Here is a 20,908-nt window from a genome sequence, read left to right on the forward strand (position 1 = left end):
TAGTGTGGATTTTGCAGTAGCAGCAGCATAAGGATACCACAGAGTGGCAAGGTGACATATTGTGGAGATGGCAGCAGCAGCTGCATCAGGAGACCACAGAGTGGCAAGGTGACATAGTGTGGATATGGCAGCAGCTGCATCAGGAGACCACAGAGTGGCAAGGTGACATAGTGTGGATATGGCAGCAGCTGCATCAGGAGACCACAGAGTTGCAAGGTGACATATATGGATTTGGCAGCAGCAGCATCAGGATACCACAGAGTGGCAAGGTGACATAGTGTGGAGATGGCAGTAGAAGCAGCAGCATCAGGATACCACAGAGTGGCAAGGTGACATAGTGTGAAGATGCACTTTGGCAGAAACCGACAGGCTCAAGGACTGGCCCACCTTCTGTTCAACATATTTGTGCAGGGCTGGTACTGCTTTTTGGGCAAAGAAATGACGGTTTGGGACTCTCCACCTCAGCTCAGCACAAGCCGTCAGTTCTCTGAAAGGTGCAGAGTCCACCACTTGGAAAGGAAGGGACTGCAGCACCAGCAACTTGGACAGGAGCATGTTCAGCTTCTGCGCCGTTGGATGCGTGCACGCATACTGCTGTCTCTTGGCAATCGCTTCGGTGATCGATTACTGACAGAATGACTGAAGAGGAATAGGAGCAGGAGCATCTGGACCAGTAGAAGATGGGAATGACAGACAGCTCCCTTCGGCTGAGGTGGTGGAGCCTTGACAGGTGTCATGCCCTGCTCGACCGGTGTGCGGAGGTCTGTCAGATTGGCAGCACGTTTCTAACCATTTGTTTTGTTTTGGAATCATGCTGGATCCGCCTTCCTTCAGGTGCTCTGGGTGGGGTCATTGGCTTAAATTGCCTTCACTCCCAGAGGGCCGTGCGGGTTATAGAATTCAGTCTGGCCTTGGATCCAAGGAAGGATGGTTTGTCTGTTCCAGCTCAGATAAGTTTGGTTTCTGTTTTTGTTATTTGCGGTCTAGGCTGTTTGTGTGTCTTCTGCCCCTTCTCCCCTTTCACCATCTCAGGGATTCTAGGGTGTGTGCAGTCCAGGCACGAGGACACATTATTCCTACCATCTAGGTCTGAATGTGGGTTTAGCAGCGTAGGGACAGAATTCAGGGATATGCTAGGAGGTGACCATTCCCTAGAATCTCGCCTAGACACTTGTTTATTTGGTTGTCTGTATATCTGAGATCCAGTCCGCCATGACATTATAACCCGCCATACTGTGACTGCCATTACTCAGCGGTTTTGTGATAGCGTCAATTGATGCACTGGTTGACCGCATGCAGGGATTATCCCTAGAGGTTGCAGATCTGCGTAGTTTGGTCACATGGTGTCAGAGTGTTATGGCATCAGGTGCAGGTCAAATTGGTGGGGAGCCTAAAGTCGCTCTTCCCGAGAAATTTACAGGGGGTGAAGATGATTTTTTCCACTTTAAAGAGTCATGCAAATTGTTTTTTCGACTGCGTCCATTTTCGTCAGGTGATGAAAGTCAGAGGGTTGGTATAATCATGTCTCTGCTAAAAGGGGACGCGCAATCCTGGGATTTTTCTCTGCCGCCCAGTTCTCTGGCCCTCCGGTCGGTGGAGGAATTTTTCAGAGCCCTGGGATTGATTTACGATGACCCAGATCGGGTCTCGATGGCAGAATCTAAATTGCGTAACTTATTACAGGGTGAACATACTGCAGAGGTTTACTGCATAGAGTTTAGGAGATGGGCTACTGAGTCGGGGTGGAACGACCCCGCGTTACGTAGTCAGTTTTGTCAGGGGTTATCTGAGAGGTTGAAAGATGCCCTGGCTTTTCATGAGTACCCGGATACTCTAGAGAATGCTATGTCTTTGGCTATACGGTTGGATAGACGTATCAGAGAGAGGTATAAGGTTCCCTCTGTGCAAGGGATCCCTTCTGCGTGTGGTTTTGTCTCACCTGCTGCCCAGGGTGATATTACTTATAGCTCTGGGGTAGGGGAGGAACCCATCCAGTTGGGTCAGATATATTTTCGTTCTGGTAGGAGAAACTTTAAGAGATTACATAAACTATGTTACTACTGTGGTAAAAGTGACCATTTTGTTTTTGCTTGTCCTTTTGTTAAACCGCGTGATGATATGAAATAAAAAAAAAACGTCCTGACTCTTGGTAGCGTGAATGGAGTAGTGGAACAAGCAGATATGCAAGCTTCCTGTAATTCTCATTTTCTCCTTCCAGCTATGGTGGCGCTAGACTCAAGAAATTTTTTTGTTGAGGTATTCATTGACTGTGGTGCTGGGCTAAACCTTATTGACTTTCTTTTCCTTCAAAATCTGGGTCTAAGTACGTGCACTTTAGAAAGGGAGATTCCGGTGTTTGCAATAGATTCTTCACCTCTTTCTCAAAGGAGTCTCACTCATATTGCACATGGTATTCAGTTGAGGGTGGGTGATTCACATGTAGAGTTTATTTCTTGTTTTGTCATGAGGAATTTGCCTGCTCCTATAGTCCTAGGTTTACCGTGGTTGACAAAACATAATCCAATTATTGATTGGCAGGCAAGACAAATTATTGGTTGGGGAGAGTTTTGTTCGGAGAATTGTCTTGACACAGCTATCTCTGGGGTGTCCACTGCGGTCCTACCTCAATATCTCTCAGACTTTGCGGATGTCTTTTCGGAGGGTGGGACTTGCCCCCTCATCGTGACTATGATTGTCCTGTTAATCTCATCACAGGAGCTAAGTTGCCAAAGTCTCGCCTTTACAATCTTTCCCAACCTGAAAGAGAGGTCATGCGAAAGTATATCGCCGAGATTTTGGCAAAAGGTCATATAAGGCAATCTAAGTCTCCGGTGGAAGTAGGTTTTTTCTTTGTTAAGGAAAAGGATGGATCACTGAGACCGTGTTTGGATTTTCGGGAATTGAACCTTATTACGGTCCGGGATCCGTATCCCCTTCCTTTGATCTCCGACCTTTTTGATCAGATTGTTGGTGCCAGGGTGTTCTCCAAGTTGGATTTGAGAGGAGCCTACAATCTGATAAGAATCAAGGAAGGGGATGAGTGGAAGACGGCCTTCAATACGCACGAGGGTCATTTTGAGAATCTGGTTATGCCTTTTGGGTTGACGAACGTGCCAGCGGTATTTCAGAGATTCGTCAATGACATTTTTCATCACTTGGTGGGGAGGTTCGTGGTTTAGATGACATTTTAATTTACTTTCCTGATCTGAAGACCCATCAGGATCATGTGAGACAGGTTTTGACGATCCTTCAGGAGAATAAATTATATGCCAAATTGGAAAAATGTGTGTTTTCGGTGCAGGAGCTTCCGTTTTTGGGATATCTGCTTTCCGACTCTGGTATGGACCCCGAAAAGGTCCGGGCGGTTCTGGAATGGGACCGACCAGAGAATCAGAAAGCTTTGATGCGGTTTTTGGGGTTTACTAACTATTATAGAAAATTTATTCTGAACTATTCCACCATTGTTAAACCTCTGACTGATATGACAAGAAGGGCACTGACGTCTCTGTTTGGTCGGAGGAGGCATTGCAGGCCTTTTCGACTATTAAGGAGTGTTTTGCGTCTGCTCCCATTCTGGTGCAGCCCGATGTGTCTCAGCCATTCGTGGTGGAGGTGGATGCATCAGAGGTGGGGGTGGGAGCAGTGCTGTCGCAGGGTTCTTCTCCTCTCAAGTGGGTCCCATGTGCTTTTTTTCTAAGAAGCTCTCGGTCGCCGAGAGGAACTATGATGTGGGAGATAGAGAGTTGCTGGCAATAAAGTTGGCCTTTGAGGAATGGCGTCACTGGTTGGAGGGGGCTTCTCACCCCGTTACTGTTTATACGGATCATAAGAATTTGGCTTACCTGCAATCTGCCAAGCGTCTGAACCCTAGGCAGGCCAGATGGTCACTGTTTTTTACCAGGTTCAATTTTGTTGTTACTTTTCGTCCGGGGGTCAAAAACATCAAGGCAGATGCGTTGTCTCGCAGTTTTCCTGGGGGAGGTGATTCAGAGGATCCTGCTCCGATTTTGGCTGACGGGGTTGTGGTTTACGCTCTGTATCCCGAATTAGAGATGGAGGTGCTGGGAGCCCAGGAGGGGGCTCCTGGTTCTTGTCCCCAAGGGAGGTTGTTTGTTCCCGAAGAACTGCGATACAAGGTTTTCAAGGAACATCACGATACTGTCCTTGCCGGACATCCTGGTGGTAAGTCCACCTGTGACCTTGTGTCCCGGAGGTTCTGGTGGCCCGGGTTACGTAGGAGCATTGAGGATTACGTGGCAGCTTGTGAGACCTGTGCACGATCTAAGGTTGCTCATACTCGACCGGCTGGTTCACTCCTTTCTTTTATCTATTCCGTCTCGTCCTTGGACGCACTTGTCCATGGACTTTATTACGGATCTACCGAGTTCCTCGGGGAAAACAGTAATTTTGGTGGTAGTTGACCGTTTTAGCAAGATGACTCATTTTATATTGTTAACTAGTCTGCCTAATGCCAAGACTCTTGCGCAGTCTGACCCTAGATTGCCCCATGCAAGAGCCACAGCTAGTCCCAGCGTATTACTGCCCGCCGCAGCACCAAGCATGATGCCCTTAACAATGCCTTATTTTCTAGGAGCACCCTGGTTCCCAAGTAATGCCGGGGAAGCTCATTGCTCAGTTGGAAGGTTCCACATGCGGAGAAGTGAAATCGTTGTCAAGCTCAGAGAAAAGAACGATGAAACAGATCTTTGAACAACTCTATGCCACTTTTTAGCCTAATACTGTGTCAGAGGTCAAGATGAGATTCTTCAACACAAAACAGCAGCCTGATGAGTCACTCAGAGAATCTGCATTATCTTTACAGGAAACCCTGAAAGTTGTTTTAGAGGTAAACCCGTGTGAAGCAGAGGATTAAAATAAAACTCTGAGAGAGCAATACATTAAAGGTGTTAGGACAAAAACTATAAAGAGACAGTTAAAGATGTTAGCTGCACATCACCCAAGTTCTACCTTCCTAGACTTCAAAGAACTAGCTATCAGTATTCTGGGGAAAGACCCACAACCAGAGCCTGCTAGGCCTTCTGAAATGTCTGTGAATAAGCCTTCTACAACTCTAAAACGTCACCCTATAGTTAGTCAGGAAGCTCAAGCTTCAGTTCTTGATGCAGTTGCTGCTCTGACAGATAAAGTCAACTTCCTAACCAAAAGTCTGGAGAAAGTATGCCAAAAACTAGAACAGTGGGAGAAACCCCTGTTGCTGGAAGATGAGACACCATTACTAAGGAAATGCTTCCCTGCTTATGATAGAGAGACTTATCCCATAAACTCTGGCAGACAACCCACTGACCACTTTGATGAGCAAAAGCAACCTATTTGCTTCGTATGCCGTGATCATTAGTCATCTAGGACTTTTTAAAGGAAAATATGTTATCTTTATTGTTCATTTTTTAAGAACTTTTAAAACATTTTATCCCCCCATCCTAAGCTCTTGAACGCAATGACAGCAATAGCAAATGTTGTCAGAATGGCTTGTCAGGATGAAGCGTCCAAAACGTATGCCTCAATAGGGCAGAATGCCTGCCCACACACATGTGATTTGTTTTAGAAGAAAAAGTAGCTTGTTGGTACTATTGGCAGCGGTGTAGCGTTAACAATTCTGGAAATTTTCCCCAAAATTTTCCAATTCTGGAATAATTCTGAGCATTTGTAGTGAGGAGTAGCATTCGTGGCAGTGGCAGCTGCAGCAGCCAAAAGGTATGGTACAGAACATGTTGGCAAGAAGGCAGACAGAAGTGGCATGATGGTGGCAGTAGCATGATGGCAGTGGCAGCAGTAGCCATGTGGTATGAAGGCAGACAGTGGCATGATGGCAGCAGCCATACAGTTTGGAACATGATGGTAGGCAGACAGTTAGCAGCAATAGCAAGATGGGGAACAGTCAGCAAAGCCAGACCTATACATTGGCCTCCGCTGAAAGTGTGAAAATCTTCCCATATCCATGCCTCCCATATCCAAGGAAAACTTGGTCCATTTTGGTGTTACCACTGAACCTGCCATGCTGAAAACTCTCTCATAGATGACACTGGAGACTGGGCAAAAAAGAACAGAGAGAGCATACTAGGTAACTGTTCTAGTCTGCTTGCCCAGAAGTCCATAGGGTCAGGGAACAGGGTATGTCCTGGAGAAAGGCCAAGTAGGACTGAACCTGGAAGTTGAGCCAGTAGGTCTCCATTTGCTGATTTTCCTTACCCTCGAATAATTTGGCCTTCCTTTCAGCAGGAGGTAAACATTCCCCCATTTTGCTTTGATATTGAGAGTCTAAAAGTGAATAATGTGAATGATATGCCTGTCAGCACATAGGCAAGCAAGCATATAGCTTGCCATTATGGCCAGCATGCCATGCCTGAGGAAACATTTTTTTCCAGCTCAGCCGTATGTTGAGATGATTCGTGGTAGTGACTCGATTTAACTTGAAATAGAGTAAAATAAAATTAAAAAAAATAAAATTTACCTCCCTATTTGCGATTATATATATGTATCCAATTGACTGTTTGACAATCCAAAATTAGTGTTATTAACAATTTCCTGTTTGACATTGTATCATAAATACCCTATATTTCTGACAATCTAACCTGCAGTTTTATGTTATTTTATGTGATGTCTTTGCAATTTAGACATAAAGAAGACAAAACCGCACACATGCCGCAACGATAACGCAATATGCATAGGTGCGTTTTTTCTTCAGATGATACATAGATTTACTATGAACAAATGTATGCAACAATATACATTTAGGTAATTGCTAAAGCATAAAATTTGCCATGTGAAAATACTGACATATGCATCGATTTGAACATTTTTATTTTTGGGCAATATATATCAATTAACAACAGACGTTTGTGTCCTATACCAATCCGAGTAATTACACACACCTTATAAACCGGAACTGACGTTTTTCAATTAACCATCCAGTCCATGAATTACGTAATAATGTGATCACTATAAAAGAGGAATGCCAAAGGGGGGATGTCTACCACTGAGGAAGGGGTGAATGCATATACCCCGAAACGCGTCTGGTGCCACATCCCCTGCAATTTGTGACCAGATACATTTACAAACCATCGACTGTAACCGACCCGGAAAAAAAGTGGGATTCATCATTTTCGAAAGTTACCTATGCGATTTGACGGCTAACACAGAAAGGGACCGATACATCACTAGCCCACGTGTTGAACAACAGCCCGCCAGCGTGGTCTTCATTAAGAAAATAACTCCCGATACCAGAGTGTGACAACATCGCCGGCACAGCGCAGGGAGTGACAATATCCCAAGGTTCGGTAAAGTCTGATTCGATGGAAGCTGGATTAAAGGTAAACGAATAATCGCTTGCAAGCTGCTAAATAGCGGGACGCCTCTACCCATCCTGATTTAGCGGGACGCCGCTTTGTTCAGGAAAGTTGTACACAAAATTAACCACAACCAATATTCATAGGACGGATTGGCCCTGGTGGAATAAAGTAAGGAACTTTTAAGTTTCAATATCGATTACTAGTAGTGGATATCATTGACCTCCGATTTTTTTGCAGTTCGATTTATTGCAGTTTTACTAAATTTTCATTTTATTGCTATTTGGATTGTCCATATTCGATTATATTGCTGCTATTTACCCATTCGATTGTATTTTGCTGCTATTGAGATATATTTACTGTTGTTACAAGCAGGTGTTTTTAGGAGTGGTGTATTTGGTTGAATATACAATGCTGCTATTATTCCATTAATATATTTTTTTATCTGCTACTAAGTTATCGACTGTCGACTATCTTTTTACATATGTTTTTATAGTAATATTCAGCATAATAAAATATATTTCTTGTATCTTTGCATGGTCCTTAATTTCTGAGAGTGCCCTTATCTACAAGCAGAATGATGTCTGCTCATTCTCTCTCCCTGTTGCCACCACTCGATTGGCTGATGATGATGTTTTTCAGCCTCTTAACTAATCAGGGCAAGCCACACACGCTTATACTAAGAGTCATGTTAGAATGCTTTTTCCTTCTCCCTCTAGGTTTTGCACATCGGCATATGCAGTAAAATTGTGCTGTTCTACTGTATTTATCTGAAGCAAAATTTAAAAAAAACAAGTTCACTGGGTGGAGGAATTTTAATTAAATTAGTGAAAAACCCAGTTCATTATGAATCACTTTAATGCTCTATCTTTTTGAGGAACGGAAGTACGGGACGAAACCCCATGGAAGCACTCCGTAGTGCTCCCGTACGGTTCCGTTCCGTGCTTCTATTCCGCACCATTCCGCATCTCCGGATTTGCGGACCCATTGAAGTAAATGGGTGCGCATCCGTGATGCGGAATGCACACGGAACGGTGCCCGTGTATTGCGAATCCGCAAATGCAGTCCGCAATATGGCCAAGGAGTGCACACGTTCGTGTGGAATAGGCCGTAGTCTGAAGACTTTCTGAGTGTACTTTACAGGTTCTTACTCCTCAGAAAACTAGGCCTGAGTCCCAGACAATTCCCTTCTTTGAGACATTTGCGTCAACAAAGCCATCTCTACTTCACATTACTCCAGAGAGAAAGTCCAGAGTCTGCATGGCTGAGCAATGGAGTCAGTCAGTAAGATATTAATTGTTTAAGGCTGGTAGATACTTTACTGTAAAGAAAGGGACATTGTTAAAACACGTTTCAATCCTGGAAATGTCTGACCCACCGTATCTTGATCCTGTACTCCTCTGACAGGAATTACAGCCACCATTGCAAAAATAATATTGCCAGTCTTAGATTCTGCAGAGAGAGACTTTGGAGAGATAGAGGGAAGGAGTACTACAACCCCCATCCTGGCTTATATCCATACATTGCTATCTGGGAAGATTCGCACTATCAGTAGTTTGGAACTGTGTTTTGTTACCATTGGATGTACTACAACTCCCGTGTTGTACTTTAGTAAATAGAGTGTCACGACCATGGTTAGTGTCACGACTCCTGATCCGCATGCAGTTGCCTGCGGTTTGGTTTTTGTCAATCACATGGTGAGGGCGGCTGGATTGTTGCCTCACATGTGGTTGCCGCTGGCAACATGTTTGTGCTTGGCAGCTTGCTGCAATCTGCATGCAGTTACACCTGGCAACCTGTCTTTGTAGGTGTGCCTTTTTATATGTTTGGTGTGCACAAAGTTTGGGTGTGTGCACTGTGATAGTTTCCCTTCACTTGTGGCTGCCCGAGGCAACGTGTTGTATTGTGTACATGTGGTGGCAGTGTCTCGGCCTTCAGGCTGACTCCCAGGACACGGTTGCCACACATGTCGTTGCCTGCGGTAACAGCTGCAGTGTGATAAGGGTTTGTACACTTCCCCTGTATGTGGCGGTTTTCCCTTGCCTGGTCTAGGAAAGGTTAACTCCCTTCTGTGTGTGTGAACACTGGGTGTATCTGTGTGGGTGTGGCTACTTGGGCCTATATAGCCTCTGCTGAAAGCAGTAGTCAGAGGGGTACTTCAGCCATGGTCTGCTGGAGTCATCCTCCTACCTAATACCATCTGCCAGTGAGGGCCACCCTTGTGGTCATAAATGTTAGGTGATGTTAAGTTTATGTTTATGTGGTGTCTGTTATTAGTGCAGCTATGGTTCTGGCTTCCTGTGTGTTTATGTGTGCTGTGTCCTTTTATGTCTGTGTGTGGACTTCAGCACTTGTGTCCAGGAATCCAGTCAGTGTGTCTGTGGCAGGTAGGGGTGGAAGTCTTTCACTCTCCTGCCATATCCATAGTCTGTTTATGTTTATATCCCCTTGCAGCTCGGCCAGTTTAGACTCCTGTTTCTCTGCATACAGGAGGAACAGGTGGTCTACCCAGCTCCTAGTTCAGGGATCGGCGGAGGGTGAGTAGGGATCCGAGGTTCCTGAGCATGAGCCCTCCTACCTTCAAGGTCGGCTCATGCAGCTAGGAGTCAGGGTCAGATTAGGGATGCGTTAGGAGGTCACCTGCTCCCTAATTCTGTCGTCCTGGCCGAGCAGCCAATAACATCTTCTGGCATAGCATGGCTGAGGGGTTTCCCCATCCTCAGCCGTGACAGAGAGACTTGTTCATTTTCTACAACTGACCTAGTTACTGACTCTAGCACCCTATATCGGCCGCAGACCTACATCTCCTGCCTTACACCAACACCAAGCCCACTGCACCAAGGGGAACCCAACTACTATCAAGCAGGAGCCCCAATATCAGGGTGTGGCCTGAGTGAAGAAAAGGTGTGCCAGAGCCACTACCACTCCCATCCTCCTGTCTGCCGCTCTCGGGCCGCTGCACTTTCACTATAAGGGATATAGATATAGCAACATGGTCAGGTTTCCTGGTGAAATTTTGAAAGGCAAAATCAGGAGTAGATCATAAAAGCAGAGAAGGTATAAAGGACAGAAACAACTTAGCCTCTTTTTTTAATTCACTCCTGGAAAACAGACTTATCCTAAGACCCCATTTACACATAGGTGTTTTTGGTCCACATGCAATTCGCAATTTTTGCGGATCAGATGCAGACCTATTCATTTTAATGGGTCTGCAAAAAAAGCTGACCGCATCCGTATGTCCATTCCACAGTCTTGCAAAAAACATAGAACATGTTCTATTTTTGTCTGTTTTAAGGACAAGGATAGGCATTGTTACAATGGATCCTAAAAAATAAAATGATGCAACACTGACGTATGTTTTGTGGATCCACGTTTTCCAGACAGTAAAATATATGCGGTTGCGTGAACGCAAACTAAAGAAAATAGCTACCATAGATGGAGATGTGTAAAGTCTCGTCAGTGTTTTGGTCAGTGATTTCCATCAGTGATTGTGAGCCAAAACCAGGATTGGAGCCTCCACAGACATAAGGTATAAGGGAAAGATCTGCACCTCTTCTGTGTTTAGAGCCGCACTTGGTTTTGGCTCAAAATCACTGACTCAAAGGCCTCTTGCCCACGAACGTAAGGGCTCTGTGCCCGTGCTGCGGACTGCAAATTGCGGTCCGCAATGCATGGGCACCGACTGTGGGGCAGCCGCATGCTGATCACAGACCCATTCACTTGAATGGGTCCGCGATCCGTCTGTTCCACAGAAGCATGGAACGGAACACCACAAAAGCACTCCGTAGTGCTTCTGTGGGGTTCTATTCCGTGCTTCCGTTCCGCACCGCATCTCCGGATTTGCTGGTGACCCGTGTATTGCGGAACCACCGCATGCGGTCCGCAGCATTGGCACGGAGCCCTTACGTTCGTGACGTGTAAATGAGGCATAGTCCTAATATTTTCCACTTACATTGCTAGATCAGTGTGACTCAGCAGTTTTACCTTTTACCAGTCTTTACTGGCCTATGAATTAGAATAAAGGTCACCTCTGCAGAGTTTGTGTGTTAGAGGTAATAGTGTCTAAGGAAATGCTGTGAAACCTCCTGAGAAAATCCCTCTTAGAGAGGACAATCCCTCATGAAGGCCAGAATTTTTATGACCAGTGTGCATCTACATTAAAGACTATGTACAGTCAGCCTTTTTAGTAGTGAGTACCCTTTCTGATCAGATTTTATGTTGGAAGTCACTTTATAAAGGCCTAGGGGGTCACTTATTAAACAGAAATACTTCTAAATTAGGCATATTTATGGTGCAGATTGCGGTGCAAAGGTCGTTTGCGCCGCAATCTGCAACTTTTCCTTGCTCACGGCAGGTCTAAAAAAGGGGGCATGGTGTGGGTAGGGAAGAGGATCCATTTACCATTGGTTTAGGCGTAGAAAATGATCAAAATGTAAGACCGGAAGGCCGGCGCCTCTTCATAACTCCAGCGGATCCACCGTCAGTTATAGGGCTTAGTAAGACCGGCATCTAACACGCCAGTCTTAATAAAAGTGCCACCTAATGTATCATTGCATTTGACCCTTCTCCACACTGCTGTGTTCCATGAAATGAAGTGCAGGAAAGGAATGTATAGGTCCCCCAGAGCGTTAAGCTTGGGAGACACATGGGGCAGTAACAGTATCATTATTGTATGTTAGGCATGTGGTTCTCTTCAGTCCCCCCCCCTTTTCTCTCTCTCATGTCACTTTCTTACCGCCTTTTATTTTACAGTAACTACCTCAAAATGATGTAAAGATTCAATTTTGTCCAGTTGGATCTGGTTCCTGTAGCCTCTGGAGGACTTGTGATCGGTCAAGATCTGTTGCTGATTGGATGCCGACTGAAGCTGGGGAGATATCAGTGTTGTCATTCACTCCTGTCCTCATGGTGGGAAAATGTTCCCCTTTATATTCCCAAGTTCTTCGGTGGTTCGGGACAGTATAAGAAGATTTGATCGGTGCCCTGCCCCTCCTTCCTTTTTATTTTAGTCACTTTGCTTTATTAGTGGGGCTGCATCGCTCAGCTGGTGCTGAGTGGATCTCAGTGAATAAGGCTGGTTTTAATATTGGACTATAGTTATGAAGTTTCATGGTTTTAGTTATTTATTAATTTATTAACCCTTTCACGCATTATGACGTACAGGTACGGGATGTATGGAGTGGGCATCTGCAGTAAGCCCGCTCCATACGCGCGATCTGCCGGCTGTATTATACAGCCAGCATCCGGCCGCACTGACATTTAACCCCTCAGGTGCCGCAATCAAGGCTGATCGCGGCACCCGCGAAGTGATGCGGCTCCATCTTCCTTCTGATCGGAGCTGTCACGACGGGGAGTGGGGGAAACCCCCCACCGTGCGGTGTCAGAGGGTAAAGGGGATCAGCCTGGCCAAAAGGAGTAATAAGGGAGCAGGTCACCTCCTACAACATCCCTAATCCTCTCCCTGACTCCTCACTGTATGAGCGGACCCCGATGGTAGGACGACTCATACTCATGATTCCTAGAAACCCTAAGTCGCCCTGGTAATCCCTCACTTAGGAGCAGGGGAGAGACAACCTGTTCATTCCAGTCATGGAGGAACAGGAGTCTCTATCTGAGGCCAGGCTGCAAGGAGAGGGGAACACATACAGCTATAGAGATGGCAGGTAAGCGAGACCCGTAACACACTTACCTGCCACAGACACACTGACTGGAACCCGTGCACAAGTGCTGGTGTCCACACCAACATTAAAAGGACACAGCACACACCACAGACCACACAGGAACCCAGGACACCCATAGCTGCAATAAACGTGAGACACCATAATAACATCACTGACCACAAGGGTGGCCCTCACTGGACAGATGACATATGAAGACCAGGAGGATAGCTCCAGCATACACCATGGCTGGAGTACCCCTCAGCTTCAGGCATCCAGCAGAGGCTAAATAGCCCAAGCAGCCACACCCACACACACATAAACCCAGTGTTCACAAAACACTAGGAAGGGAGTTAACCCTTCCAACACCAGACAAGGGAAGGAAGCAACTTAAAGGGGAAGTGCACACACAAGCATAGAAAGCTACACGTTGCCGCAGGCAACAACATGCGTGGCAACCATGTCACGGCAATCACCCAGAAGGCCGAGACACTGCCACCGCATGCACACACAGCAGCACGTTGCCGCGGGCAACCGCAAGTGTAGCAACAGTGTCACAGCGCACTTCATAGGCCGTGACAGGAGCCCCCGCAGTGAAATCGCGGTGCTCCGATCGATTGTCATGGCAGCCTGGACGCTGCTGAAGCGATCCAGGCCTGCCATGGCTTTCTCCATACTGAGCTATGCACAAGGTATAGCGCTGAATGGAGAGTGTAAAAATCCTATTCACCGTAATAGATCTCTATTATAGTGAATAGGAGAGGGGATCCCATGTACGAGGCCCCTATGGGGGCTAATTGTTGTAAAAAAATTTTAATAAAGTAAAAAAAAAAGTTTCATTCACCCCCCTTTCCGAATTTTACATATAAAAATACATTATAAAAAAAATAAACATATTGGGTATCGCCGCGTCTAAAAATGTCTTGTGTGGTGAACGCAGTAACAGAAAAATATGAAAAACACACGATTGGCCATTTTTTTGTCATTTTGGCCCCCCAAAAAATTTAATAACGGTGATTAAAACGTTGTATATACTACAAAAATGGCATCAATAAAAACTACACTTCGTTACACAAAAAAATGCCCTTATAAAGCTCTGTAGACCGCAATATAAAAAAGTTATGGTTGTCAGAATATAGCGATGCAAAGAAAATTTTGATTTTTCTAAAGGTTTTAATTTTTTTTAAAGTAGTAAAACAAAAAAACTGTTCAAATTTGGTATTGCCGCATTCGTATTGAGCCGCAGAATAAGAATGTCAGGTCATTTTTAGTGCATATTGAACGCTGTGATGTCAAAACCCCAAAAACCTTGGTGGAATTAATTTTTTTTTTTATTTAGCCACACAAATAATTTTTTTCCTTTTTTCTAATACAAGACATGGTAAATTAAATAGTGGCATTAAAAAATGCATCTTCTCCCGCAAAAAATAAGCCCCTCATATAGCTATGTGAACGAAAAAAAAAAAAGTTATGGCTTTTGGAACATGAGGAAAAATCAAAAATGTAAAAATGAAAATAGGTCTGGTCTTGAAGGGGTTAAATTATTTTTTGCGATGTATTATAAGGTTACCATTAAAGGGATTGTCTCACTTCAGTAAGGCCTCATGCACACGGTCGTTGTGCGGCCGTTCCGTGCATTGGGGACCGCAATTTGCGGTCCCCAATGCATGGGCAACGTCCGTGCGGCGGCCGGGATGGATCAAGACCCATTCAACTTGAATGGGCCCGTGATCCGTCCACACCGCAAAAAAATAGAACATGTTCTATTTTTTTGCGTTGCTGAGGCACGGACAGAAACACCACGGAAGCACTCCATAGTGCTTCCGCGCCTCCGTTCCGCAAGTGAATGGGTCCGCATGCATGATGCAGGAAGCAATATGGATAATAACAATACAGTAGTAAGTGCCTTGTATTAAAGGGTTTCTGTCACCCCACAAAACTCATTATTTTTTTTTTGGATAGTTAGATTCCTCATAGCGCGATATAGGAGAATATAATAGTCTTACTTACTTTCATGCGGTCGATTCTTTATAAAACGAACTTTTATAATATGTAAATGAGGGCTCTACCAGCAAGTAGGGCGTCTACTTGCTGGTAGCCGCAGCAGAAAACCTGCCCCCTCGCCGTGTTGATTGACAGGGCGAGCCGTGATCTCCTCCTCCGGCCAGCCCTGTCAGTATTTAAAAAATCGCGCGCCTCTGGTCATTCGGCGCAGGCGCTCTGAGATAAGGAGGCTCGTCTCCTCAGCACTCCCTCAGTGCGCCTGCGCCGATGACGTCTTCTCTTTCGGTGATGTCATCGGCGCAGGCGCACTGAGGGAGTGCTGAGGAGACGAGCCTCCTCATCTCAGAGCGCCTGCACCGAATGACCAGAGGCGCGCGATTTTTGAATTACTGACAGGGCCGGCCGGAGGAGGAGATCACGGCTGGCCCTGTCAATCAACACGGCGAGGGGGCGGTTTTCTGCTGCGGCTACCAGCAAGTAGACGCCCTACTTGCTGGTAGAGCCCTCATTTACATATTATAAAACTTCGTTTTATAAAGAATCGGCCGCATGAAAGTAAGTAAGACTATTATATTCTCCTATATCGCGCTATGAGGAATCTAACTATCCAAAAAAAAAAATATGAGTTTTGTGGGGTGACAGAAACCCTTTAACTTTCTCTACATGATAAATGTAATTTGCTGAAGTGAGACAACCCCTTTAATAAAGCATTGCAGCCATAAGAAAGTGGTGTGGTGTTTTTATGTATTTCAGAACGGGGATCACAGAAATCCATGAGCTTCCCACCAAGACAACGCCGTTCAGATTACTGGAACTGATATTAGGAAAATATCTGCATCAAAATGTGCAGCATGTGAGGGCACCTTTGTAAGGTCAGTGGCACTGCTGGCAAGTAGGAAAGCTCATTTTATTATTCTATGAAGATAAACATTTACTGATACATATTAAAGGAGTTGTCTCACTGCAGCAAATAGCATTTATTATGTGGAAGAAGTTAATACAAGCAGTGGCGGCTCTAGGAACAATATATAGGGGGGGGGGGGGGGCACAAAGATGCCACAGTCAAAAATGGGGGGGGCAAAAACAAAATAAATAAGATTACAAAATACGAGAGAATTGCGGTATGCAGGGATACATTTATAATAAAACAATTTACTTACAAAAGAAGCTATTCAGTCGTCTGCTGTGCCGTCCTCTGCTTGCTTTCTTTCCCCTTCTTTCTGTCTCTCGTCAGTGCGCAGGCGCATTGTTATGGTGGATCTGTGGAAGACACACTGTTATGGGGGCATCTGTGGATGACACTTATTATGCCTCTCATTAGCCCTCATTATGCCTCTCATCACTCCCATATCAGCCCCCATGCCTCTCATTAGCCCCCATATCAGCCCTTATGCCTCATTAGCCCCCATTATAAGCCATTATGCCTCATTAGCACCCATATGCCTAATTAGCCCCCGTATGCCTCATTAGCCCCCATTATGTCTCTAATTAGCCCCCATTATGCCCCTCATTAGCGCCTATTATGCCTTTTATTAGCCCCCATATGCCTCATTAGCCCCCATATGCCTCATTAGCTCCCATATGCCTCATTAGCCCCATTATGCCTCTAATAGTCTAATTAGCCCCCATTATGTCTCTAATTAGCCCCATTATGTCTCGAATTAGCCCCATTATGCCTCGAATTAGCCCCATTATGCCTCGAATTAGCCCCTATTATGCCCCCTGCAACCTCATTTTTTATAAAATAAAAAAACACTTACCTCTCCTGCTCCTGGACGCCGCCTGCAATTTTCTTTCTCCTCAGTCGACTGTGCTCTGAACTGGTCACAGAGCGCCCTCACGCTGTGCGCAGCCCTGCACAGCCGACAGCCGAGGACCAGGAAGCGGTAAGTACATAGCGTTCACCACTTCCTGGTCCTTCGGTACTAATGAGCGCTTCCATAATGCTCATTAGTATTCACCGGCCATTGGGCAGAGCAGCTGCTTTGGGGAATCAGCGGGGGGGCACCCGGGGAAAACAATAACATAGGGGGGGCAATTGCCCCCCCTCGCCCCCCTGTAGCGACGCCACTAAATACAAGCCACTGACTAATCCATTATTATTCATATTGCTTCATTAGCTGGCTGGATTCATTTTTCCATCACATTATGCACATCTTGTTTCCGTGGTTACGACCACCCTGAAATCCATCAGTCGTGGTCGAGCTTGCACACTATAGGAAAAAGCGACATCCTCTCTGGTGGCCAGGACTGTGGGGCTACATATAGGCTAGTGCTTTTTCCTATAGTGTGCAAGCACGACCACCACTGCTGGATTGCAGGGTGGTCTGTAACCATGGAAAGGAGCAGTGTATAATGTGATGGAAAAATGAATCTAGTCAGCAATAGTAAGCAATACTGACAATCACAATACATTAGTACGTAGCTTGTATTAGCATTTATTATGTAAAGAAAGTTATTTGCTAAAGTGAGACAGCCGCTTTAAGTAATCTTTAAAGAGTAACTGTCATGTTTTCATCAAAAAAAATAATTTTAGCCTATGTTACTGCTGCGGCAGCATTATGCATAAAGCAATCTTTAATTTCTTCACATACCACTGTTTTCCTTAAGTTTTTCCCTTAGTTACAGCTGTTTAAACATTTGCAATATGAGGACCTTCTCAAGATGCCCCCTCTGCCAGTTCTCTGAGGCCAAAACTGCCTTCCCTCACTTCCCATACACACTTGCTGTAGCCAGCAGCTCCCTGCCAGCCAATCAGATTACTGAGAGACACACGGAGAAATACATGGAGGCAAAAACAATAATAAAATACTAATAGAGTTTATTATAAACCACCTAATATACAAGAGTCCACAGAAAATCTACTACTAAATGAGATAGACGAGGCGGCAGATCATAATAATGAGGTCGTTATTATGGGGGACTTCAACTACCCAGATATAGACTGGGAAACTGAAACCTGTACATCTCATAAAGAAAAAAGGTTCTTGGCAATAACCAAAGACAATTACTTTTCCCAATTGGTTCAGGACCCGACTAGAGGGACAGCCATACTAGACTTAGTATTAACCAATAGGCCTGACAGAACAACAGACGTGCAGGTTGGGGGACACCTGGGAAATAGTGACCATAAAGTAATAACCTTCCAATTGTCATTCAAAAGAGTGTTTCTTCAGGGAGGAACAAAAATACCAAACTTCAAAAAGGCTAAATTTAGCCAACTAAGAGAGGCCATAGGCCTAACTGGGACAAAGTCCTCAAAAATAAAAATACAGCCACAAAATGGGATATTTTTAAAAGCATCCTAAAATCTAATTGTGAGAGGTACATACCTTATGGTAATAAAAGGTTAAGGAACAAAAATAAATAAATGTGGATAAATAGAACTGTAAAGAAAGCAATAAATGACAAAAATAAAGCATTTAAATCACTAAAACAGGAGGGTAGCGAGAAAGCACTGAAAAAAAATAGAATATGTAAAAAAAATATATAAAAGCAGCCAAACTAGGGACCGAGAGATTAATTGCCAAAGAGAGCAAAACTAACCCTAAGGCTGGGTTCAGACCTGAGCGTATTTGATATGCGCGTTTAACGCGCGTTTTTGTCGCGCGTTTTTATGCGCGTTTTTTGCAATAGTAAACGCGCGTTTGACGCGCGTTTGTGTGATTGACTGCAGTGTCCTATGGCCACAAACGCGCGTCAAAACGCCCCAAAGAAGCTCAAGAACTTGTTTGAGCGTAGGGCGTTTTTCAGCGCATTCAAACGCGCTGTAAAACGCTCAAGTGAGAACCAGGGCCATAGGGAAGCATTGGTTTTCATGTGTTGAGCGTTTTACAGCGCGTTTGAACGCGCTGTAAAACGCTCAAGTGTGAACCCAGCCTTAAATGTTCCACATATATATATAAATGGTAAAAAGTATAAATCTTAGGGTGTCGGCCCCGCTACAGAGTAATGAGGGGGGAGTTGCAGAGAGCGACGAGGAGAAAGCAAAGCTATTAAATATTTTTTTCTCCACTGTATTCACTGAAGAAAATAAACTGTCAGATGAAATGCTGAATGTAAAAATAAATTCCCCATTAAAAGTGTCCTGTCTGACCCAGGAAGAAGTACATCAGCGACTTAAAAAGATTAAAATAGACAAATCGCCAGGACTGGATGGCATACACCCCCGTATCTTAAGGGAATTAAGTAATGTCATAGCCAGACCCTTATTTCTGATATTTAAGGACTCTATACTGACAGGGAATGTTCCACAGGATTAGCGCATAGCAAATGTGGTGCCAATATTCAAAAAGGGTCCAAAAACAGAGCCTGGAAACTATAGGCCGGTAAGTTTAACATCTGACGTGGGTAAACTGTTTGAAAGTTTTCTAAGAGATGCTATCTTGGAGCATCTCAAGGGAAATAAGCAAATAACATCATATCAGCATAGCTTCATGAGGGATCGGTCATGCCAAACTAACCTAATCAGTTTCTATGAGGAGGTAAGTTCTAGACTTGACAGCGGCGAATCAATGGATGTCGTACTGTATATCTGGACTTCTCCAAAGCATTTGACACTGTACCACATAAAAGGTTAGCATATAAAATGAGAATGCTCGGACTGGGAGAAAATGTCTGTATGTGGGTAAGTAACTGGCTCAATGATAGAAAACAGAGGGTGGTTATTAATGGTACACACTGAGATTGGGTCACTGTCACTAGTGGAGTACCTCAGGGGTCCGTATTGGGCCCTATTCTCTTCAATATATTTATTAATGATCTTGTAGAAGGCTTGCACAGTAAAATATCAATTTTTGTAGATGACACTAAACTGTGTAAAGTAATTAACACTGAAGAGGACAGTATACTACTACAGAGGGATCTGGCTAGATTGGAGGCTTGGGCAGATAAGTGGCAGATGAGGTTTAACACTGACAAATGTAAGTTTATGCACATTGGAAGGAATAATGCAAGTCACCCGTACATACTAAATGGTAAAACACTCGGTAACACTGACATGGAAAAGGACCTAGGAATTTTAGTAACAGAAAACTAAAGCCTCATGCACACGTTCGTGGTACACGGACCGTGAGATACCGACCTGGATTCCTGCTGAGTGCAGGAGCGCACGGCGTCATTGGTTGCTATTACACCGTGCGCCCGCTGCTGTACAGTAATACACTCGTATTACTGTACAGAAGCGGGCGCGCGGCGTCATAGCAACCAAGGACGCCGTGCGCTCCTGCACTCAGCAGGAATCCAGGCCGGTATCTCACGGTCTGTGTTCCATGGACGTGTGCATGAGGCTTAAGATGTAGAAACCAGTGTCAGGCAGCTGCTGCCAAGGCCAATAAGATAATGGGATGCATCAAAAGGGGCATAGATGGCCGTGATGAGGACATAGTCCTGCCACTTTACAAATCACTAGTCAGACCACACATGGAGTACTGTGTACAGTTCTGGGCTCCTGTAAACAAGGCAGACATAGCAGAGCTGGAGATGGTCCAGAGGAGGGCAACTAAAGTAATAACTGGAATGGGGCAACTACAGTACCCTGAAAGATTATCAAAATTAGGGTTATTCACTTTAGAAAAAAGACGACTGAGGGGAGATCTAATTACTATGTATAAATATATCAGGGGTCAGTACAGAGATCTATCCCATCATCTATTTATCCCCAGGACTGTGACTGTGACGAGGGGACATCCTCTGCGTCTGGAGGAAAGAAGGTTTGTACACAAACATAGAAGAGGATTCTTTACGGTAAGAGCAGTGAGACTATGGAACTCTCTGCCTGAGGAGGTGGTGATGGTGAGTACAATAAAGGAATTCAAGAGGGGCCTGGATGTGTTTCTAGAGCGTAATAATATTACAGGCTATAGCTACTAGAGAGGGGTCGTTGATCCAGGGAGATATTCTGATTGCCTGATTGGAGTCGGGAAGGACTTTTTTTCCCCCTTA

This window comes from Bufo bufo, chromosome 2, assembly GCF_905171765.1.
Source record: "Bufo bufo chromosome 2, aBufBuf1.1, whole genome shotgun sequence".
NCBI lineage: Eukaryota > Metazoa > Chordata > Amphibia > Anura > Bufonidae > Bufo > Bufo bufo.